This window comes from Sus scrofa, chromosome 14 (assembly GCF_000003025.6).
Source record: "Sus scrofa isolate TJ Tabasco breed Duroc chromosome 14, Sscrofa11.1, whole genome shotgun sequence".
Taxonomy (NCBI): domain Eukaryota; kingdom Metazoa; phylum Chordata; class Mammalia; order Artiodactyla; family Suidae; genus Sus; species Sus scrofa.
This window is the reverse complement of record NC_010456.5, coordinates 62,187,223-62,212,904: the sequence shown is the minus strand read 5'-3', so window position 1 is coordinate 62,212,904 and position 25,682 is coordinate 62,187,223. Positions and strand designations below refer to the sequence as shown.

Sequence of the window (25,682 nt, the reverse complement as noted above, 5' to 3'; positions counted from 1 at the left end):
TTGTTAAGAAAGCTCTGATCATTTAGCATTGTTTCATGTGACATTGTTTTCTTGATTCCTGTTGCTATCAACCAGACTGGAGAATCTAATAACTCCGAAGATATTGGGTAGTCAGAAAGCTCTTACCTGAGGAGTCAATAAATGTTATTTTGGTCACACCTAAAAATTTAAAAGCAAGGCCTAAAATGATCAAACTGTTTGTAACAGAAATACTAAATTATCTAGCACCTATCAAGGTAAAATTCAAAATATTTATTTTCTAATTAAATAATTTCCAGGCAATAAAGAGAAGCAGAAAAACCCTCAGTAAGAAGAAAAATTAAAAATTGAATTGACCCAAACATAAATGCTTTAATTAGCACTTTAAAAAGCTTTAATAACTATTTTCCATATGTTTTTAAAAAAAAACTATAGGAAAATGAAACATTATGAGAGATAGAAAAATACCCTATTCGAAATTTTAGAGTTAAAAATTATAATGCAGGAAATGAAAAATGCACTTAATGGAATTAGCAGCAACTAAATATTGTGGACAAAAAGATAAATGAACTTGAAGATTTATAACAATAAGAACTATCAAAATGAAACAAAAAAAAAAAAGGTTCGTTTTTTAAAAAGCAAAAAGAGAAAGTTCTTGGAGTTCCTGCTGTGGCTTAGCAGAAACAAACCTGACAAGTATCCATGAGGATGCAGGTTTTATCCCTGATGTTACTCAGTGGGTTAAAGATCTGCCATTGCTGCAGCTATGGTGTAAGTTACAGACACAAATCAGATCTGGTTTACTGTTGCTATGGCTTAGGTCGGCAGCTACAGTTCTGATTCAACCCCTAGCCTGGGAATTTCCATTTGCCACACTTGTGACAAAGAAAAAATAAAAATAAAAAAAAATAAAGAGAGAGAAGTTCTCTTGTGATACAGCTGGTTAAGGATCAGTGTTGCCATAGCTGTGTCACAGAATACAACCTGCAGAACCTGCAGCACAGGTTCAATCAGTGGCCCAGGAACTTCCACATGCTTGTGTGAGGTGCCCCCCAAAAAGCAAGAAGAAATGAAAAGACCATTAATGGGCTTTACAGTAGTTTAAGGCAACCTACTTTATATGTAATTAGAGTCCTTGGATGAGAAAAAAGAAAGAATATAAAGAAAAACTATATAAAGAAATAATGGCTGAAATGTTTCAAATTTGATGAAAATCATAAACCCTCATATCTAAGATTCTCATCAAATACCAAGCATAAGAAACACAAAGGAAACTATAATAAAGCACATAATCTTAAAATCAATAATAAAGAGAATATCTTAAGCATCCAGAGTAAAAACATTTTATCTACAGAGCAATAAAGATAAGGATGTTGGCAGATTTCATTCGGAAACAATGCAACCAACAAGACACTGGAGCAACATTGTTAAAGTACTAGAAAAAACCAACAACCTGGTATTCTATATCCAATGAATATATATTTCAAAAAAAAAAAAAGGTGAAACAAATTTATGTTGGATCATACACAAGCTGAAATAATTTTTTTTATTAGCAGACCCACACTATAAGAAATGTTAAAAGAAATCCTTTGGGCTGAAAGAAAATGATTCCAGACAATAACAGGTCTCTGAGCAAAGGGATGAAGAGCACCAAAAATAGTTAATATGTATGTAAATAAATAATTCTTTTTTCTTCTTATTTACATTTATAAAAGATAATTGACTTTTTAAAACAAACAGCAATGTACTATAGTGTTTACAACAATGAGGTTGAATGTTTGACAATAGCTCTAAGGCCAAGAGGAGAAAACAGGAAATATGTTATTTCTTAGTGACTTGTGGGAGTTCTTTATACATTCTAGATGCTAATCCTCTCTCAAGTATATATTTTGCTAATATTTTGTCAGAGCTTATAGTTGGCTTTATTTTGCCTCTAGTGTCTTTTATATGGATTTTAATTTAAATTTTTGTGTAGTCATATTTATAAATCATTTGGCATAGTTTGTGCTTTTTGTCTTGGGTAAGAAATCTTTTCTCACTATTCCAAAGATCATGCAAATATTATTTTATATTTTTCCTCTAAAAATACTCCTCCTACCCTCATAATAATTACCATTTCTGTTTAAATTAGCCAGTGATGGTTCAACTGATACAAAGTTCTTTGCAGGAGAGTGATGTGCTTGATTTCCTTTCTTAAAGAATAATCCTACTTTCAGAAGTTATCCTCTCAGAACTTCAGGAGGATTCCTCATGATGTAAGAAGTGAAGAAAAGAACAAGCCAGCCAGATCAGTTACATCAATCCTAGCAATCAGAGGGCTGACAGATGTCACAGCTGCTTCATTCTCAAGTTCTTGTAATTAATGGAGGTCAGCAGCCAAGAAGGAATGTAGTTATGCCCATAAGTGTTCTGGATGCATGAGAAGGAAAGAGACAATATCCAGTGAGAGCTCAGCTTTATCAAATCCATCAGCCTATACTTGGGAAACCATTTCACCAATGATAACAAATAAGGGCTTATTGTTTTCAATGTCTGAGCAGGAGCTTCTTAAATTTCTCCAGTCAGTATATTTTTGCCATGATCAAGGTATTCCTCATTTCATTTCCTGACTTATCTTCTTTTGGAGGTCACACTCAGTTCTTATGTTCAGCTAGCTTCCTAATTCCTCTTTAAATAGATAGATAATTAGGGAGTTCCTGTCATGGCGCAGCGGAAATGAATCCAACCAAGAACCATGAGGTTGCAGGTTCAATCCCTGGCCTCACTCAGTAGATTAAGGATCCAGCGTTGCCATGAGCTGTGGTGTAGGTCGCAGACATGGCTTGGATCTGACATTGCTATGGCTCTGACGTAGGCCAGCGGCTACAGCTCCAATTAGACCCCTAGCCTGGGAACCTCCATGTGCTGAGGGTGCGACCCTAAAAGGACAGAAGACAAAAATAAATAAATAGATAATTAGAAGAGGGGATAAAATCTTTATTTACTTGTAAGGAAAGACTGACAAAAAGCAAAAAACAGAGCAAAACTGGTTTGGAGGTGCTGAAATGTCAGCTCTAACTATTCCTTTAGATTGATAATTTTGATTCTGTTTTTGAAACACTCTGAAAATTCCTTACAAAACTATGCTGCTTATTCTTAACTAGCTTTACTCTTAAAACTATCTTATTTCTATTTTTCTTGCATAATCATAATTTATATTACAGCACTTTAAATTTATTATACCAGGTGATTTCAGAGTTCTTTTCAAAAAGATTGTGCAACATTCTTTTGATGAGATTGTTCTTCAACAGGGAAATTATTTTTTCATCCTCTGTTTCCTCCACGTTGCTTAAAAGAATTATGATGGTATCAGTTACATAGTTTTGAAGCACATACAGTGGAAACATGACTGACTAAAAATTTCCTTAGGAGTTTCCATTGTGGCTCAGCAGTAACAAACCCGACTAGTATCCATGAGGATGCAGATTCAGTCCTTGGCTCAGTGGGTTAAGGATCCTGCATTACCATAGGCTGTGGTATAGGTTGCAGAAGTGGATTGGATCTGGCGTTGCTGCGGCTATGGCTTAGGCCAGCAGCTCCAGCTCCGTTTTGAGCCCTAGCCTGGAAACGTCCACATGCTGCATGTTCAGCCATAAAAAAGAAAAAAATTTTTTTTCTTTAAATCATCTCTCTAAATATATTCTGTTAATGATTATGATAGGCTTTATTTTATTTCTAAGTACAATGGAATAAATTGCCTTTTGTTTTGGATTTGAGTAGACTATGTGCCAGAACAATATTAAATAATCACAAACAGTCTGTAGGTTTTTTTTGGACTTTACTACAGCATGAACTCTGAGGGGTGATGCAATATTTTCTCTAATTGGCCCTTATATGAAATTATAACACTAGACTCAAAAGTCCATCCCAGCTCTGAATTTTGGGTAAGGTTACGTGGGGTTCTCAGATAATGATTGGTTGTGATCATAAAGAGCCAGTGAAGCCTTGGCAAGAAGCTGGTATTAGAGAACTTTGGATGAAATTGAACCCTAGTTGACAGGGGCGCCCCACATCGCAGCTGCTAGTATATCCCATAGCCTCTGTCCTGACCCACAGCTCAGCATCACAGAAACCACAGACCCAATCAGGCTCAGAAGACTGTAGAAAGCTTTTAGTTTTCCAGGAACAATAGATATTTCCATAAAATTAGGTCCTTCCCTAGGAAAGAGCTGATCATTTTGGATGGGAGTCTTTGCAATTCCACTGCAAGTGTTGGTGTTGCAAGTCTCATTATCTCTCGAGAAATGCTATACTTCATTTCCTGTTAGCCAGGGCACCTTAGCTAGGAATAAAATCAGAACCCCACAGAAATGCCCTGAGGAAAACCCAGTTTATATTTGAAGCTACCTTATTTCTTTTATAAGTTCCTTCCTCTCTTCCATACTCCCCTAGAATCCCAAATCCTCATACTGTTCCCTAACTGACCAGACATTTCTCCTACCACTTACACAAGCCTAAACTCTCCAAGAAAAAACTCTTCCCTCATGAAATTAACTTGCCATGTTTCCATGATTACAGACTCCCTGAGCAGGGCTAAAGATGAGGGTGAGGGCATCATAGAAATAGTCTGTCTAATAAAACTCAGAGATGCAGAATAACCTACTCCAGCTGCAAGCCCTAGTATCATGAGAGGCTGGTGGAGAACAAACCACATACTAAAGTTATAGCCATGCCTGAATGTAAGGTCGTATAAAACTAAACAGTCACTGTTTCCTAAAGGATAGAGATTTTACTCTTTTTGTTTTTGCACAGTGAGAAACAGGGATTTTCATTCATTTATGAAAAAATTTCAGAGTTTCTAATGCACAGAGAAAGCAGGATAAAGTGTAGTCTACAGTGACAAAACCAGAAGGGACAGAGGTCTGAGGGAGATGTGGGTCTCTTTCCCACTTGTCTTCATCCATCTGGCTTTTTTACCCACTGCTCCAGTCAGCTTAGTGTGAGTGTTCCACAATATCCTCCTTGTTCTATCTCCCCCATACCTCCAGCTCCGACTTGTTGTGCTCCCCTTAGTATGTCTCTGTCATATATTTTACTATGACATCACTGATAAATTTCTCTCTCTCTCTCACCATAAGGCAAGTGTCATACAGATATGTTGCTTCTCATGTAAACTGTTCTCACAGGGCTTGGCACAGGCATAGCATACTATAAATGACTCAGGAAAGCTCAATCAGATAGTGGTGTAAAGAGTCATGATCTCATACCCATGAAACAACCATGCTGTTTATTCAGCTTTACATTCATGTCAAACAATAAGTATGAACTGTTTAAGGTAATGAAAAGATGCAAATGATATCACCTGGACATGATCAGCTCAGTTAAAAACTCAGGAATGTGAGCCAAAACAATTGTCTAGAATCCATCTTCTGTTTATCTGGTCTTCTGGAAACAGTGGAAGCTAGTGAAAAGAATGAGAGTATGCATGTGAAGTAAAGCTAGTTATGCTGTTGGCTTCCTTGTTTGGTGACTGGCATGGGGTTCATTCATGGGGTACATTTTCAATGTTTCATGTGTGCCCCAGGACAGCTTTGGACTTGCCTTGGAACCATGGTAGGGGCATGAACCCTACTTGTGGGACAGAAGGGTCTCATTTCTCGGCCACTCAAGGAATGAGAGATCGAGCCTGAAAGTGAGATTCTCCCAAGAAATAAGGGCAAGAGGAACAAATAGACAATGGGATGCTATGTGGAAGCTGCCTTGTTGGGGGGTGGGAGGGGGTGTGGGCAGGAAGGGCTGTGGATGCACTTTTGTGAAACAAAAGTGGTATCAGACAAAAAAGCAGAGGGAGTGTAAGACTATGCCATGCAAGCAGAGCAGAAGACATGGGTATTCTTTTGGAACCAGGCAAGATGCGATGGCACCATCTGGAGAAAGGCTTCAGTGCCCTAGTTGGCACGTCTCCAGATACTGCATGGTACTAAGCTGGCTCAAGACAGATAAAAGCATTCATTCGTGGCTAGAAAGCAATCTTGTGGTTGTAATCAAATCTTTTGAGAGCTGGTAAACAATGTCCATGCCTCTTAGGAAAATATGCTTTGTTAATGAAGTGAGGCTATGGGGTTCACAGAAGTATTTTCAGTAGCCATTGCCATTGAAGTTCCGTAGAGACCATGGATGTCAGTTTTAATCAAGCATAAAGGTTAGTAGCACAAGCTGCACATGAAGCAATGACAATCCAAGGACCAGCTTTTATAATCCTTATTAGTGCCTTGTATGAACTTACTGGAGTAATGTGACTAAGTAATTCTGGCACCAAATCTATGGTAATTTACTATAGATGGAAAAGTATTAGGATGTATTGAGCAAGCAGGTTTCCAGGAATTTTGCTGGATGCTTTAGTTATTTCATTTTGCTCTCATAACAAATCTATAAGGCATGACTTTGTAGATGAGAAAATTGAGACTGAAAGGTAAAATTAATTCCCTAAACCATATATCTAGCTATTAATGAAGGTATATTTTGGATCCATGTCTGATAAACTCTTTCCACTTGCAACATTAATAGTAATAGTAATAATAGTTACAACAAATGTTTAAATAACACTCATTCTACACTCTAAGCATTTTATATACATTCTTTGAGGTGACATCACTCCAGCTTCCATTTCCTCACAAACATCAACAATTAGACAGCTTTCTATGAACAAAAGCAGCACTGGGAAAGCTCTGGGGTCCACTTAAGAAACTGTAACAACACAGTGGGAGAAAAACCCTGAGAATAACCACACAAAAATAGAAGAAAGACCACTTCATTTTGCCTGTATCATTCCATCCCCCAAGTCAGCATTGGTCAATGCCAAAAGGGAGTCAGAGTTCCCTTGCCAGGAGAGGTAGAGTAGGATGAACAGCCAGCTTCCCTAGCGTTTCCAGGCACTACATGAAAGTCTCAATTTGGTTTTCCCCTACTCAGATTGCCAAAGAGGAGATGAATAGAGCCAGCTAAGTACAAGAGGAAAAAGCAGGGGCTACCAATAGCAACCACATAGTAGCCATCTCAGTTCACAGTGACATGCTTTGCTGACAAACCCAGCAAATTTTGCCATTGAATAAACTAGTGGCCAGCACAGCTGATATGGATACCCTACAGATTTCACTGGTTTTTGCTCCATAGGTATTAACATTCATTGATGCCAGCTGCCTAAGTCCCTCCATGATTGCTCCCTTCTGTCCCTACTAGAGCCCAAGGACTGAACCTATGGACAGCCCAGATCTCTGTGGCTATACAAATACAAATCACCAGCCTAGACTCCTGCAGCTGAAACTTACTGTTGTGCACATACTTAGGGCTGGCCCTCCAGATATGTACTGGTATGCTGATTGCCTGACACGTGTCACCAACCTCCACTAGTATGTGCACACCTTGGGAAGACTGTGCAGCTGTACAATGGTATGCTGATTGCCAGAGCCCCTACAATTGCTGTGGACCCAGACCAGGCCGTTTTCTGTCTTGGCCTACTACCATGTTCACCTGCAGTTTGCTCCTCTAGCTGTGTACCTGAATGGCCCTAATTCAACCCCCTTCACAGGCCTCCACTGTAGGGCAGATGCCTGGGGGGGACTATGCAGCTACAAGTGATTACAATGACATCAAAGCCCCCACAGCTTCCATTAAGGCCATAGTTTCCTCTGATCTTTCTGACTACCCTGGCCTACACCACTACACATCTGTTACCAGAGCCTGCCACCACATTGGAACTTGAAGCTGGCCCCACAGCCAAGTGTGTGCACACCACTGACTTCAGCTACCACCATGCCTGCACAACTGGTCCATACCTACGGGACATTAAGGTGCCAATGAGGATTCCAAAAGCTCTTCTAGCCACTGAGAGCTCCCTAAAGTCCTTACTAAGAATGACTCAATGATGTGTACCTAAGTAGACTGAATCTAAAGGATATCATGACCCCTTGGGCCCAGTGTAATCATATGTAGGACTTTGTGCCACTGGATCTGGTGTCACACTCCAGGATGTCCCCATCTGAAGGTGAAAGTCATCCTTTACCAAAGTTGGCCCATAAAGTCTACAAGAGTGACTGTTTATTCATATGTACAAATACCTATGCAAAGCTAAGGGGATCATGAAGAACCAGGAAAACATGACTCCAACAAAGGAATATAATAAGCCTCCAATATCTGGCCCAAAGAAGAGATTCAGGAATTTCCCAACAAAGAACTCAAAATGATTGTTCCAAAAATGGTCAGAGAACTACAAGGGAACACAGATAAACAGTTTAACAATATCAAGAAAACATCACAACAAAAAGAGAAGTTAAATAACAACAACAATTTTAAAGACCAAACAGAAATTTTGACGCTGGAGACCATAATGGCTGAATCTAGCAATAGTCATCAAAACCGTATGGTACTGGCATAAAGACAGAAATATAGATCAGTGGAACAGGATAGAAAGCCCAGAATTAAACCCACACACCTACAGCCAACTAATCTATGACAAAGGAGGCAGGAATATACAATGGAGAAAAGACAGCCTTTTCAATAAGTGGTGCTGGGAAAACTGGACAGCCACATGTAAGAGAATGAAATTAGAACACTCCCTAACACCATACACAAAAATCAACTCAAAATGGATTAAAGACCTAGATATAAGACCAGGTATTATAAAACTCTTAGAGGAAAACAGAGACCAAACACTCTCCAACATAAATGATAGCAATATCTTCTCAGATCCACCTCTTAGAATAATGACAGTAAAAACAAACAAATGGGACTTAATTAAACTTAAAAGTTTCTGCACAGCAAAGGTAACCCTAAAAAAATGAAAAGACAGCCCACAGGATGGGAGAAAATATTTGCAAGTGATTCAACTGACAAGGGATTCATCTCCAAAATTTATAAACACCTCCTACCACTCAATACCAAAAAAACAAACAACCCCTCAAAAAATGGGCAGAAGATCTAAACAGACAATTCTCCAAAGAAGACATACAGATGGCCAAAAAACACATGAAAAGATGTTCAACGTCACTCATTATTAGAGGAATGCAAATCAAAACCACCGTGAGCTATCACCTTACACCAGCCAGAATGACCATCATCCAAAAGTCTACAAACAATAAGTGCTGGAGAGGGTGTGGAGAAAAAGGAACACTAGTACACTGTTGATGGGATTGTAAATTGGTGCAACCACTTTGGAAAACAGTATGGAGATTCCTCAGAAAACTAAACATAGAACTACCATTTGATCCAGCAATCCCACTCCTGGGCATCTATCCAGAGAAAACAATGACTTGCAAAGACACATGTACTCTGCTGTTCATTGGAGCACTATTTGTAATAGCCAAGACATGGAAACAACCTAAATGTCCATCAACAGAGGATTGGATCAAGAAGATGTGCTACATATACACAATGGAATATTACTCAGCCATTAAAAGGAATGAAATAATGGCATTTTTAGCAACATGGATAGACCTAGAAACTATTACGCTAAGTGAAGTCAGTCATACAATGAGACATCAACATTAAATGCTTTCACTGACATGTGGAATCTGAAAAAAGGACAGACTGAACTTCTTTGCAGAACAGATACTGACTCACAGACTTTGAAAAACTTATGGTTTCCAAAGTAGAGAGGTTGGGGCAGGGATGCCCTGGGGGTGTGGAATGGAAACCTATAAAATTGAATTGTACAACTATAAATGTAATAAATTCATTGAGTAATTTAAAAAAAGAATTAAAATAGCTCAATATCAGATTTGATTAATCAAAGAATCAGTGAACAAGAAGATAAACCAATGAAATTATCCAATCAAAGGAGCAAAAGAGGAATAAAGACAGCCTATAGTATATATATGACACCATTAAAATAAAAAGATGATCAAATCATTGGGGTCCCAGAAGAAAGAGAAAGATACGGGTAGAAACCTTATTTAAAAGAAATAGTGACTAATAACTTCCCGAAGCTAGGGATAGATTTATATTTCCAAGTTCATAAAACTAGTAAGTTTTATGAACAAAATTTCAATCCAAAACAGTCCTTTCCAAAACACATTATAATAAAAATGTCAAAAATCAAAAGTGAAGAATTTTAAAAGTAAGGGAAAAAAATCATAAAGGCAGCCCCCATCAACTTAAGCCATAACTTATCAGAAGGAAGGAAATAAAAGGGTTCCCATTGTGGTTCAGTGTTTTAAGAACTGGACTAGTATCCATGGGGTTCAATTCCTGGCCACACTGATTGCATTAAGGATCTGGCTTTGCCACAAGCTGCAGCGTAGGTCCCAGATGCGGCTCTGGTCTGGCATTGCTGTGGCTGTGTCTGTGGTGTATGCTGGCAGCTGCAGCTCCAATTCAACTCCTAGTCTGGGAACCTCCATATGCCACAGGTGTGGCCCTAAAAAGAAAACAAAAAACAAAAAACAAAAACAAAAAAAAAAGAAGGAAATTAAAATTGGAGCAAGTAGTAATAGAGACCAGAAAAACAACAGAAAAGATTAATGAAACTAAGTGATGATTTTTGAAAAGAGAAACAAAATTGAGCCTTTACTTAGACGAAGAAAAAAACAGACTCAAAATCAGAAATGAAAGAATAGACTTTGTAACTGCTGCCACAGGGATACATACAATACAAAGGATCATACAAATGATGTGATACAAAGAATCACAAAAAACTACTATGAATAATTATACACCAACATATTGGACAACCTAGAAGAAATTTTTTTTAATTTCTAGAAAATTAACAACCTCCCAAGACTAAATAATGAAGAAAAAAAACCATAAAATTGTAATATACTGGTATTAAGTAAGGAGGTTGAATCAGTAATCAAAAACCTCTCAACAAAGAAAAGGACCAGATGGTTTCAGTGGTGAATTCAACCAAACATTTAAAAAATTAATATCAATTATTCTAAAACTCTTCCAACAAATTGAAGGGGAGGAGGGAACACTCCCAAACTTATTCTATAAGGCAAGTTTTACCCTGATACTAAAGCCAGAGAAAGACACTACAAGGAAACTGTAGACCAATATTCCTGATGAATAAAGATGCAAAAATATTAACAAACTGATTTCAACAGCACATTAACAGAATCATACACCACGGTTAAGGGGGAATTATGCCAGGATAAGGATGGATCAATATTCCATCACATGAGTATGGTGAAAGATAAAAATCATATAGTCAATTCAATGGATTCAGAGAAAGTACTTGACAAAATTGAATATCCTCTCAATAAAAATTCTCAACACTGGGTGTAGAAGGAACATATTTCAACATAATGAAGTCCTAAATATGGCAAACCTACAGCTAATATCATACTCAGTGGTAAAAATTTGAAAGCTTTTCCTCTAAGATCAAGAACAAGAAAGGAACGTCCACTCTCACCACTCCTATTCACCATAGTACTGGAATCCCTGGCCAGAGCAATCAGGCAAGAAAAAGAAAGAAAAAGCATCCAAATCAAAGAGGAATAAGTAAAGCTTACAAATGATATGATTTTATCTGTAGAAAAATTTAAAAACTTCACCAAAACAATGTCAGAACTAATCAATGAATTCAGTAAAGTTGCAGGATACAAAAATCACTTGTATTTCTCTACACGAATAATAAAGTGTATGAAAGAGAAAGAAAATAATCCCTGTTCACAATAATATCAAAAGCAATAAAATACATATGAATAAATTTATCAAAGGAGGTGAAAGTTCTGTACACTGAAAACCATGAGACTTTGTCAAAAGAAATTAGACACAAGAAATGGAAAGATATTCTGTATTTAAGGATTGAAAAAATTAATATTGTTTAAATGGCTATATTACTGAAAGACATTTGTAGATTCAATGCAATCCCTATCAAAATTCTAATGGTATTTTTGAAAAGACCCTAAATTTGTTATGAAATCACAGAAAACTGTGAATGGTCAGAGCAATCCTAAGAAAGAAGAACAAATTGGAGGCATTGCACTTCCTAATTTCAAGTATATAGCAATCAAAACAGTATGGTACTGGCATAAAAATAGACCTATAGGCCATAGACCAGAATAAAGAATCAGAAATAAATCCTAGCATATACCGTCAACTAATATTTCCCAAGGAAGCCATGAATACTCAATAGGGAAAGAATAGTCTCTTCAATAAATGGTACTGGGGAAATTGTTGTGAGCCACATGGGAAGTCCGATACTGGGGAAATTGGATAATCACATGCAGAAGTAAGAAATTGAACCTCTTTTACCACTCACAAAAATTAACTCAAAATGGGTTAAATACTTAAACATAATTGAAACCATAAAACTGCTGAAAGGACACATAGGAAAAACCTCATTGACATTGGATTTGGTAACAATTTTTGGATATGACATCAAAAGACAAGCAACAAAGCCAAGAATTAAGTGGAACTACATCAAATTTCTGCATAACAAAAGAAATGCTGCTTTCCAACAAAATGAACATTAATAAGAATAAAAGGCAACCTATAGAATGGGAGAAATATTTGCAAATCATATCTAACAAAGGGTTAATATCTAAATTAAGTTCTCTTACAGTTCAATAGCAAAAAAAAATCTGATTAAAAATGGGCAGAGGAACTGAATTGACATTTTTTCAGAGAAGACAAGACATACAAATGGCCAACAGGTACATGAAAAGAAGGGTAACATCATTAGTCAACAGAGAAATGCAAGTCAAAACCACAATGAGCTATTACCACATTGCTGTTAGAATGGTTATCATTGAAAAGACAAAAGGTAACAAGTGTTGGTGAGGATGTGGAGAAAAGCAAACCTGTGCGCTGTTGTTGGGAGTGTAAATTGGTATGGCCACCATGGAACACAGTATGAAGGTTACTTAAAAAATTTAAAAATAGAACTGTATAATATAGCAATCCCATGTCTGGGTATATATCCAAAGGAAATAAAAACAGGATCTTGAAGTGATATCTGCACTCCCATGTTCACTGAAGCATTTTTCACAGTAGCCAAGCTATGGAAACAATTTAAGCGTCCCTCAAGGGATGAGTTGATAAAGAACTTTCAGTATAAATAAATACAGTGGAAAAATATTCACTTGTGAAAAAGAAGGAAATTCTGCTATTTGAGACAAGATGACTGGACCTTGAGAACATTATAAGTGAAATACATCAAAGGCAAATATTGTGATGTTATCACTTACGTGGAAGCAAAAAAAGCCAAACTCATAGAAACAGTAGAGTAGTGGTTACCAGGGGCTGGATAGTAGGAGAAATGGGGAGATGCTGCTTAAGGGTTGATGCTGTTTCATGCTGGTCTCAACCTATCAGTAACCAATTGCTAGACTAATCCTGTGGTTCTTGACTACAACATGACCTCAGGAAACTATAACTATCAGGAAACTTTGGGGAAAAGATTACTCAAAGGCACGTCTTAGGCCACACAGTGAGGTCAGGGGTAGAGAAAGGAGGAAAACAGTCCTCAGGTTCTGCTTTTATTGGAATAAAGTGTAGGGCCTAAAGTTTCAAGGGCCTTCTGTTTATTGGTGAATTTAAAACATAGAATATGGACTTCCCCTTGTGGTGCAGCAGAAACAAATCCAACTAGGAACCATGACGTTTTGGGTTCAATCCCTGGCCTTGCTCAGTGGGTTAAGGATCCAGCATTGCTGTGAGCTGTGGTGTAGATTGCAGACAAGGTTTGATCCTGCATTGCTGTGGCTATGGTGTAGGCCAGCAGCTGTAGTTGCGATTAGACCCCTAGCCTGGGAACCTCCATAGGCCATGGGTGCAGCCCTAAAAAAGCAAAATAAAATAAAACAGAGAATATGAATTTCAAGTGTGGGAAGAGGAAAACAAGCAGCCCAGTCAGCTATAGAAATCACTTAAAATCTCTGAAACCACCCATCACATCCTCTCACTGGCCTACTCTAATAGTTAGGATGGATATAAAAGAGTATTTTGTGATTATGGGATAATTCTTTTTCTGATTGTGGTCTTGTGTGTTACAATTCATAGAACTGCATACCCCCTCCCCCAAAAAAGTCATTTTTATTGTATAATATTTTTTAATAAAAAATAAAGTGCAGCCGGAGTTCCCGTCGTGGCACAATGGTTAACGAATCCGACTAGGAACCATGAGGTTGCGGGTTCGGTCCCTGCCCTTGCTCAGTGGGTTAACGATCTGGCGTTGCCATGAGCTGTGGTGTAGGTTGCAGATGCGGCTCGGATCCTGCGTTGCTGTGGCTCTGGAGTAGGCTGGTGGCTACAGCTCCGATTGGACCCCTAGCCTGGGAACCTCCATATGCCGCGGGAGCGGCCCAAGAAATAGCAAAAAGACAAAAAAAAAAAAAAAAAAGTGCAGACTTTGCAGACAGACTTTCTAGGTTTGAATTACATACTAGCTGTTTGAGATATGTCACTTAATCTCCCTATTTCCTAATTTCTCAATAAAAATAATGGCGGTAATAGTGACACCCTCTTCATGAGGCTGTAGTGAATATTAAATGGGCTAAAATGTATAAGCATTTGGAACAACCCTGGTATATAGTAAGTACTCAATAAATATTAGTGTTCATTATTAGTACACATATACATTATGTGAGATTGATGTTTTGAGCTGTGTAGTTTTATTATATTTTTTTAGGGAAGCACCCACAACATATTGAAGTTCCCAGGCTAGGGGTATAATCGGAGCTGCAACTGATGGCCTACAATATAGCCATAGCAACACCAGATCTGAGCCATTGCAGTTCATGGCAATGCTGGATCCTGAACCCAGTGAACAGGGCCAGCGATTGGATACCGGTTGGGTTTGTTACCACTGAGCCATAATGGGAGCTCCAAAGCTGTGTAATTTTGAATGAGTACTACTTTTCAATAATTCAAATGCTTCTTAGTTGATGAGTAGATAAACAAATGTGGTCTATCCATACAATGGAAAATTATTCAGAAGTAAAAAGGAAGTAAATACTGACCCATGCTTTGATATGGGTGAAACTTGAAAATATTACGCTAAGAGAAAGAAGCCAGAAATGAAAGGTCACATGCTGCACAATTCCATTTATATGAAATGTCCAAAATAGGCAAGTCTATAGAGAGTGAAAGTCAGCTAGTGGTTGCCAGCGGATGGGAGAAATAGGAATTGGGACTGACTGCTAATAAGTTTGGGATTTCTTTTGGGAATGATAGAAATGTTCTGGAATAGATTACAGTGATGATTGAACAAATCTGTAAATATACTAAAACTAACTGAATTGTATACTTTAAAGGGTTAACTTTATGGCATGTGAATTATATCTCAATAAAGCTGCTATTTTTTAAGAAATCTCTAAAACAAAAGAAGCCTGGGGCAGTGGGGGCAGCTTGGCCTGGCTCTTTATCTAGTCATGTGGCTGGCAAGGTGTTTATTTGAGAGAGCTATCTTTGAAGTGGATGCCTCTTTGAAGTGGACCCCTTGGCAATCAAAGCTTAAGTTAGACACTTTCATTCCCAAAAGGAAAACCAACTGTCAGGGCTTATGCTACAGGTATAAACTTCTCATTATAAGATGAATAAGTTTGAGGGAATCTAATGTATGGCATGGTGATTATAGTTAATAATCCTGTATTATATACTTGAAAGTTGCTAAGAGAGTAAACCTTAAATATTCTCATCACAAAAAAAGAAATGGTAGAGATGCAGTGGAGGTGTTAGCTAACACTATGGTGGTAATATTTTGCAATATATAAGTATATAAAATGGGCACATTAAACATCTTAAACTTGCCCGATGTTAATGTCAGTTATATCTCATTAAAGCTGGAAAAGAAGTTTTTAATTTGAAAAAACACTGTTTTATAAATTATCACATTTTATTCTTAGAGCAACTTTATGACAAAGACACCATTATTATCCTTATTTTATAGCTAAAGAAACTTAGGTGAGAGAATTTGAATAGCTTGCCCAATATCATACATACTAAAGGGAAAGAAATGAGATTCAAACCTCAGAAACCACCCTTTTAACACATTCTTCTGTTTTATTTTCAAATATTCTAGAACTAAGCCCTTTTTTAGAACTTTAGAATTTCCAGCCAAACAATGTCGAAAATCCAAAATGACATTGATAAGCACCTAAAAGGAAAACATGCCTGACCAGAATCCTAGGAATGGGAGAGGTGATAAACCAAGTAACTGAATGGGAAAGTCACTGAAACTTCTTGCAGAATTATCAAAATTGTAATACACACCCAAACTGTGATACCTCACCTCACCCAATGCCTCTCACTAGAACTGCAGAAGTTAAGGCAGACATCTGGAGAAGTCTGCCTCCAGTATTGAGGCAGACTCTACTTCCAACATAAGTAGCTGCCCCACTTTAGGACCACAGAAGTTACCTACTGCTTCCCCACCATAGATCTGAGAAGTAGGAAAAACATAAATTCTTTACATGCTGAACACACACTTCACAGGGATAATGTTGGGTGTCAGTGGCAAGCAGCAGCTTGAAGTGAGATCTCACTTCCCTGACTGGGGATCAGACCTTGGCCATGGCAGTGAGGATGCTGAATCCTAACCATTAGACCACAAGAGCCACTGAATAGGGTCTGGCCCCCAGTTCTTGTCTGCTTTGGGAAAAAAAAAAGTTGATGAAGAGACAAAAGATGTACAGGAAAGTAAGGCATTTTTTAGAAAAGCAAAATACATGCAGACAGATACACAGCAAGATCAGATAGAGTCACACCTTTGGGAAATTTAAATCATTTATAACAGAGCAGTCATCTAGGTCTTTGTTTTCCTATGGCCAATCATTTTGCTTTGATCCTATGTATGATTTGTCTCCGGACCATCCAGGGTGTGTGCATGTTTAGCAATGATGTATTCTAGCACAAGGGTCTTTGGGAAGTTATCAAGTCTTACTATTGTTATGGCCTAGCGTCCTTTCCCTTTTTGACCCCCAAGGACCCTTTTTGTGCAAGTGCAGTCAAGGTCTTCCTGACTGCAAGGATGGGAAGTATGTGACCTCTTGATCTTTTACCCAGGCAGGGCTTAGCCACTTTCTTCCCCTGCCATTACCATTATTTAAGTGTCCACAGGACACAAAGTCCAGTTATTTATCCTGTTCCTGTTTTTATTTTTATCTCGAAGTATAAACAGGAGACTGGTTGTAAATATCTAGCCTGGAGCCCGCCTTTCTCCTGCCTTGGGGAGAAGAAAAGTTCAGATCAAAATAGCTGACCTGGCGTCCTTATTTTCCAGGGCTGCCTAAAATGTGCCTCATGAAAAATTCAGCCATCTCTGAAGGACTTCTGTGGGAAGAAAGTGTTAATCAAGATGTCCAGAAGCCAGGTAGAGTGATCCACTATCTTGGTTTGCCAGGGACTGAGGGACTTCTAGGAACGCAGACTTTGCATGCTAAAATTGGGACAGTTGGTCACCCTTCACTCATATTAGGGTCAGCAAGAACCCCTAAGATTCTTCTTCATTCCAGCATATTCTATTCATGCCAAACTGTGCTATTCACAGCTACAGAAGCATCCAGTCATGCAAATGTGTTCTGACTGTGAACATTTTATTTTGACCTCCACTTCATCTATTAGTGTTGTAACCCCAGCACACATTTCCTTAGAATGGCTGCTTTGTTCACTGACTTGGTCTGCTTAAATTAGATGGGATTATTTTTACTAGTTGCTGCCTCCCAGCCTGATGGAATGTAAAGCTTCCTGATGTGTTTAGAATTTAACCCCATCTCCCTGAGCTGCTGACTTTCTGAATTGGTCACCATATAAGCTGCTCACCTGGGATAAAGATGTCAGACGTGAATAATGATACATTTTAAAACATCTAGATTACAAAGCAATAGTTGGAACTGGCCCCAAAGAAAAGTTTTGACTAATTGTTTTTCGTTAACTTTTTCAATCTTGTACATAATTACCTTCTCAGAAGCATATGTCTTATGAGCAGGACCACCCAGTGTTTCCTTAGAAACCTGAAGGTGGGATACTTTAGTACATGAGCATTTAGAGTGCAGTCTGTCTCATTTAAAAATTCCCATTATAAGGAAGGCTGACCATGTAGTGAGAGGCACAGCCCCTGCCTTTGAGATGGTATAGTTTAATTAGGGAATTATACACACATACTCCTGCAAGCCCCAGGGATTATAGATGTCAGAAACTGTTAGTACAGAAACTCATATCTGACAGAGGAGAAGGGAAACCAGGTGTGAGTTCAAGCACCAGCCTCTGACAATTGCAGCTGCTCCTTTCCAAATTGACCTGATTTTGTGACTTCTATACTTTGGGAAGGCATCTGGATGCCCTGGGGTTGTCCCATATGGAGGACAGACTGACTCAGTCTTGGAAGGTATTTGTAAACCCCCCCCCAATTCTCCTTTACCCTGCTCACAGCCACCTATGCCATTCAGCCCCAGGGACTTTGCCACTCCTCTCTGGCAGAGATGCCTGCTAGAGCCCCATCATCTCTGATTATACTAAAAGGATCTGGCCCTGAACAGATGGCCACTTCAGTCACAGTGGACTTCATATCTTGCCAAGCTGCTTCATATCTGGCCAGATATTGCTCATATCTGGCCATATCTAATGAGAAATCTAGCAAATGAGGTTGTACATGCAAGTATCATTCTTCATTTAAACATCACAGCTGTCTGCTCATAGGCCATGGACCCATCAGGCAGGCTGAGTAGGGCCTTAGTATAAAGATGTGGGCATGGAAGAGCCTCTCAGAGACCAACCAGATGGAGTTATACAGCATTATGTGCATTTAGATTGTGAAGGCTCACAAACTCTTATGAACAAAGAGCAGCTTGCCAACTCCGGATAGAGATATGCCATTATTGAGGGAATGTCTAGGGATTAGAAATTATCATGCTGATGAGAGCAATGTTTGTTCATTTTTATTGCCTGTTGCAGTCATTCTTAATCTTTAGCTTTCAGAAGGTCACCTGGAAGGATTTTAAAACACAAAGTAGATTTAGGTGTAGAACCAGTGAATTTGCATTTTTTTATTTTTATTTATTTTTTTATTACTCAATGAATTTATTACATTTATAGTTGTACAATGATCATCACATCCAATTTTATAGGATTTCCATCCCACAACCCCAGCACATCTCCCCACCCCACAAACTGTCTCCTTTGGAAACCATAAGTTTTTCAAAGTCTGTGAGTCAGTATCTGTTCTGCAAAGAAGTTCATTCTGTCCTTTTTTCAGATTCCACATGTCAGTGAAAGCATTTGATGTTGGTGTCTCATTATCTGACTGACTTGACTTAGCATGATAATTTCTAGGTCTATCCATGTTGCTAAAAATGTCAGTATTTCATTCCTTTTAATGGCTGAGTAATATTCCATTGTGTATATGTAGCACATCTTCTGGATCCACTCCTCTGTCGATGGACATTTAGGTTGTTTCCATGTCTTGGCTATTACAAATAGTGCTGCAATGAACAGTGGAGCACACGTGTCTTTGCTAGTCATTGTTTTCTCTGGATAGATGACCAGGAGTGGGATTGCTGGAGAATTTGCATTTTTAACAAGTTCCTAGGTGGAGGCCATGGGTTCAGGGACTACACTTTAAGAGGCATAGCTCTACAGCAAATAATCTGTATAATAATTATATATATATAAATATATACTTTAATTATATATAAAATAAGTTCCTTCTGTAGAATCAGCCTATATAGAAGTTGCTGTGAGTTTTTATATACCAACACATGCAGATATTTGTTGGATAAAAGAAGGATGGAAACCCAAAACCAACATTCAGTCAACTAACTAGCAAGTACTTATTAAGCAGCTACCATGTGCAAAACTAAGTCCTAAATTCTGTAAAGATTAAAAGATGTGAAATTTGATTGGAATCTAAATTGGAAAAATCTTCCTAGAGGCCATTTAGTTAATATTATAAATAAATAAACAAACAAATAAATGTGTTCAGAAGAGGAGTTCCTATTGTGACTCAGCAGAAATGAATCTGACTAGTATCCATGAGGACGCAGTTCAATCCCTGGCCTTGCTCAGTGGGTTAAGGATCTGGCATTGCAGTAAGCTGTGGTGTAGGTCACAGATGCAGCTCAGATCTGGCATTGCTGTGACTGTGGCATAGGCCAGCAGCTACAGCTCTGATTCGACCCCTAGCCTGGGAACCTCCATATGCTGCAGGGTGGTCCTAAAAAGACCCCCCAAAAAAAGTGTTGAAAAGATTAAGGAAATGTTTACTGAAAAGGTAAAAATCTAAATGATCAGCAAATATAAACATAAATAACCAGCCAATATATTACATTCTCTCATGCATATCCTCTCTCCCCCACAACCCACACATACTTCTTCCCATGCTTCTCTAAACCAGTGGTCTCAAGACGTTTTGAGATTTTAAATGTCTTTGGTTGTCAAAGCTCAAGAGAAGGAGTGCTTCCAGCATTGTGTGAGTAGAGACCAGAAACACTGCTAAATATCCCAACCACTGGAGACCTCTCACAACAAAGAATCATCTGGCCCTAAGAATTGATGGTGCTGATCATGAGAAACCCTGATCTAGCCTCATTTGCCAGAGGACTCCTGCAGAGCCACTTTAACTGTAATGATTATATTTCATAGAATCAGTTCCTAGCTGCCTCGTGAAGGACTTTATTTCCTATCAGAGTCTCATGCTGTTATTTCTGTATCTCAGGGTCTGTCTCAGGTGAATTCATACATGGTCCATATATAAAAATATCCTTTATGTGATATTTTTATGCTTTTGTTGCTTAGGTTTTATCTGAAAAAATCATTACCAAGACCCATGTTAAGGAGTTTTTTCTATATATTTTCTTATAGGTGTTTCCTTGTTTTCAGTTCTAGGTCATATCAAAATCTTTAATACATTTTGAATTAATTTTGTGAATGGTATAAGATAGGGATATACTTTTTTATGCAAAGGACTGCTTATTTATTAGAGAAAGTCTTTCTCTATTGAGTATCCTTAGATCTCTTATCAATTTTTAGTTGACCATATATACTTGAGGTTGCAGGTTCGGTCCCTGCCCTTGCTCAGTGGGTTAACGATCCACCGTTGCCATGAGCTGTGGTGTAGGTTGCAGACACGGCTCGGATCCAGCATTGCTGTAGCTCTGGCGTAGGCCGGTGGCTGCAGCTCCGATTCAACCCCTAGCCTGGGAACCTCCATATGCCATGGGAGCGGCCCAAGAAATAGCAAAAATAAATAAATAAATAAATAAATAAATGAATGAATGAATGAATGAATGAATGAATAAAATAGACCACTGGACTCTTGATGGAGATTACATTAAATTCATAGGTGGCTTTGGGTAGTATGGACATTTTAACAATACTAATTCTTCCAGTTCCTGAACTTGGTATACCTTTCCATTTATTTGTGTTTTATTTCTTTCATCAATGTCTTGTAATTTCAGAATAAGAGGTCTTTCACTTCCTTGGTTTAATTTATTCCTAATTTTTTTTGTTTTTTTTTATGCTACTATAAATGGAATCAATTTATTTATCTCTTTTCAGAAATTTCATTGTTAATGTCTAGAAACATTATTGATTTTTATAGTTAATTTTGTATCCTGCAACATTGCTGAATCTTTTGATTAGATATACAGTAGTCCCTCCCTTATTCACAGTATCACTTTCTATGGTCTCAGTTCACTACAGTCAACCATGGTCCTAAATATTAAATGTAAAATTTCAGAGATAGGCAATTCATAAACTGTAAATTTTGCACTCTTCTGAGTAATGTGATGAAATATTGTGCCATCCATTTCTCTCCTGTTTGGGACAGTGTTCTGCCCTTTTTCCAGTGTATCCGCACCATAGACACTATCCACTCTTAGTATCTGTATAGAATAAACATAGTAAGTACACTTAAGGCTCAGTACTATGTGCAGTATCAGGCATCCACTGGGGGTCATGGAACATATTCCCTACAGATAAGGGAAGGACAACTATAACAGCTTTTGTTGGAGTCTTTTGGATTTTCTGTATATAAAGTCATATCATCTGCAAATAGAGACATTTTTACTTCTTCCTTTCTAATTCTAGTGCCTTTTACGTTCCTTTTATTGCCTGATTTCCTTGTCTAGAACTTCCAGAACTATGTTGAATAGGAGTGGTGAGAGTGGGTATCTTGTCTTATACCTGATCTTAAAAGAAGAGGTTTTGATCTTTCTTCACTGAAGTTCTTGTTAGCTGTGGGCTTGTCATATACGACCTCAATTATATTATGTTCCTTCTATACCACATTTGTTGTTTTTATTATGAATGGATATTGAATTTTGTCAAATGCTTTATCTGCCCTATTGAGATGATTGTATGATTCTTTAGCTTCATTGTATTGGGGAGATGAAACACACTGATTGATTTGTGGATGTTGAGACATCCTTCCCTCCCAGGGATGAATCCCACTTGATCATAGTGAATGATCCTTTTAATGTACTGTTAAATTTGCTTTCCAAGTTTTGTTGAAAATTTTTGCATTTATAGTAATCAGTAATATTGGCCTATAGTTTTCTTTTCTAGTAGTGTTATTTTCTGCTCTTTTTTTTTTTTTAATTTAGGGCCACACCTGTGGCATATGGAAGTTCCTAGGCTAAGGGTCCAATTGGAGCTGCAGCTGCCTACCTACACCACAGCCACAGCAACACCAGATCCGATTCATGTCTGGGACCTACACTGCAGCTCACAGATACACCAGATCCTTAACCCAGTGGGCAGGGCCAGGAATCAAACCTGCGTCCTCATGGATACTAGTCAGGTTCATTACCACTGAGCCATAATGGGAACTCCTGTTATTTTCTGCTCTTGGTATCATGATAATGCTAAGTAAAGTGAGTTTGGGAGTGTTCCTTCTTAGTAGGCCGTGTGTTTCTAACAATTTTTCCATTTATTCTAGGTTGTCTAGTTTGTTGGCATATAGTTGTTTTTGATAGCTTCTTATGATCCTTTGTATTTCTGTAGCATCTATTATAATGTCTCCTTTTTATTTATAATCTTGTTGACTTGGGGCCTCTCATTTCCTTGGTTAGTCTAGCTAAATGTTGGTCAATTTTGTTTATATTTTCAAAGAACCAACTCTTGGTTTTGTTACTCTTTTCTAATGTTTTCCTTTCTCTATTTCATTTCTTTCTGCTCTAATTTTTATTATTTCTTTCCTTCTCCTAACTTTGGGCTCAATTTGTTCTTCTTTTTCTAGTTCCTTAAGGAGCAGAGTTATGTTGTTTATTGGGGCTTTTTTGCTTATTTATGTAGGTGTTTATTGCTAAAACTTTTCTCTTAGAACTACTTTTGCTGCATCCCATAAGTTTTGGTACATTGTGCTTCTGTTTTCATTTGTCACAATACTTTATTTCTCTTTTAAGGCCTTCTTTGATACATTGGTTGTTCAGAAGAGTGTTTTTTAACTTCCATGTGTTTGTGAATTTTCCAGTTTTCCTCTTGTTACTGATTTCTAGTATTATATCATAATGGTCAGAGAAGATACTTGGTATGATTTCAGTCTTCTTGAATTTTCTAAGACTTGGTTTATGGCTTAACACATGTTTATTCTAGAAAATGTTCCATGTGTGCTTAAGAAGAATGTGTATTCTGCTGTTGTCAGAATGTTCTGAATATGTCTGTAATGTTCATTTGATCTATAGGGTTGTTTCAATCTTCTATTTCCTTGTGGATTCTCTGTCTGGATTATCTATCTGCTGTAAAGAGTGAGATAGTAAAGTCCCCAACCAATTATTGTATTGGTATTTATTTCTCCTGTTAATCTAGTTTTTGCTTTATGTGTATTTAGGTGCTTCAGTGTGGGTCACTATTTACAACTCATATCTTTTTGATGGATTGATCTCTTTATTACTATATAGTAACTTTTTGTTTTTCTTTAGTATTTTTAAAGTGAATTTTGCCTGATATAAGTATAGTAACCCCTGCTTTTTTTGTTACCATTTTCTTGAATATCTTTTGCCATACCTTTGCTCTTAGTATATGTGTGTCTTTTAAGGTTAAGATGAGTTTCTTATAGATAGCACATTATTGGATCTTTTTTAAAAAATCCATTCAGCCATTCTATGTCTTTTGATTGGAGATTTAATACATTTACACTTAAGGTAATTATTGATAGGTAAGGGCTTATTATTGCCATTGTGTTCTTTCCTGGTTATTTTATAGATCTATTGTTCCTTATTTCTTATGCTATATATCTTTTTGTGTTTTTATGTCTTTTGGTATCAATGCACAGTGACTTCTTTATCATGTTCTTTTGTGCAATTACTACAGGTTTTCCAATTATGTTTATTATGAGCTTATATTAAATATCTTAAGTTGGTACCAGTTTAAAAATTTTAACTTCATTGAAATTCCTAAACTTTATATTTTTATTCCTATCCCCCACATTTTAGGTTATTGATGTATAATTTTCCTAATTTTATATTGTATAACTAACAGATATTATTGTTATGGATATTTTGACTTCATTCATTTTTTAACTTTTAAACTAAAGTTGTAAATGAATTAGGCATCATAATGAGCATACAAAACAATCTAACATTGACTATATATTTACCATTACCAATAAGCTTTATGATAACTTTTTATGTTTTTGTGATGTTAATTAGCATCCTTTTGCTTTGACTCATATAATTTTTTTTAGAATTTCTTGCAAAGCCTACCTAGTGCTAATAAATTCCTCCAACTTTTGCTTACTTGGCAAAGTCTTATTCCATCTTTCTTTTATAGTTTTGATTTGCATTTCTCTAATAATTAATGATGTAGAGCATTTTTTCATATGCCTACTGCCAATCCATAAGTCTTCTATGGAAAAATGTCTATTTAGATCTTCTGCCCATTTTTTCAGTTGGGTTCTTAGTTGTTATTGAGTTGTGTGAGTTTTTTGTATATTTTGGAGATTAAGTGCTTGTCCGTTGCATTGACTATAACTATTTTCTCTCATTCTGTATGTTGTCTTTTCATTTTTTTATGGTTTCCTTTGCTGTACAAAAGCTTGTAGGTTTGACTAAGTCCGATTGGTTTATTTTTGTTTTTATTTCTATTGCTTTTGGGAGGCTGACCTAAGAAAACATTTGTATGGTTGATGTCAGAGAAAGCTTTGCCTACCTTCTCTTCTAGTTTTATGGTGTCTTGTCTTACGTTTACGTCTAAGCCATTTCAAGTTTATATTTGTACATTGTGTGAGAGTATGTTCTACTTTCACTGATTTAGATGCAGCTTTCCAGTTTTCCCAGCCCAACTTGCTGAAGAGACTGTCTTTCCCCATTTTATAATCTTGCCTCCTTTGTCAAAGATTAATTGACCATAGGTGTCTGGGTTTGTTTCTTGGTTCTCTAGTCTGTTCCACTGATTCTTGTATCTGTTTTTGTACCAGTGCCATGCTGTCTTGATTGCTGTAGTTTTGTAATATTGTCTGAAATCTGGGAGAGTTATGCCTCCTGCTTTGTCCCCCTGCCTCTGGATTTCTTTAGCAATTCTGGGTCTTTTATGGTTCCATGATAATTTTTTAATTATTTATTCTAGTTTTGTGAAAAATGTCATGGGTAATTTGGTAGAGATCACATTAAATCTGTAGATTGCTTTGGGTGCTACGGCCATTGTAACAATATTCTTCCCAGGAGTATGAGATATCTTTCCACTTTGAATCCTCTTTAATTTCCTTGATTAATGTTTCACAGTTCTCAGGTGTAAGTTTTCACCTCCTTGGTCAAGCTTATTGTTAGATATTTTAATGTTTTGATATGATT

General features: G+C 37.4%; 1 long non-coding RNA gene across 2 annotated transcripts in view; it reads left to right on the top strand.

Moving 5' to 3' along the window:
- LOC110256651 overlaps positions 1–25,682 on the top strand; it is a 399,823-nt gene that overhangs the window by 312,784 nt on the left and 61,357 nt on the right. The window contains exon 6 of one of the 2 annotated variants that reach the window (XR_002338489.1): positions 17,180–17,269. The exons of the other annotated variant lie outside the window; for it this stretch is intronic. This is a non-coding gene — a long non-coding RNA (uncharacterized LOC110256651). The remainder of the gene's footprint in view (positions 1–17,179; positions 17,270–25,682) is intronic. 2 annotated transcript variants of the gene reach the window in all.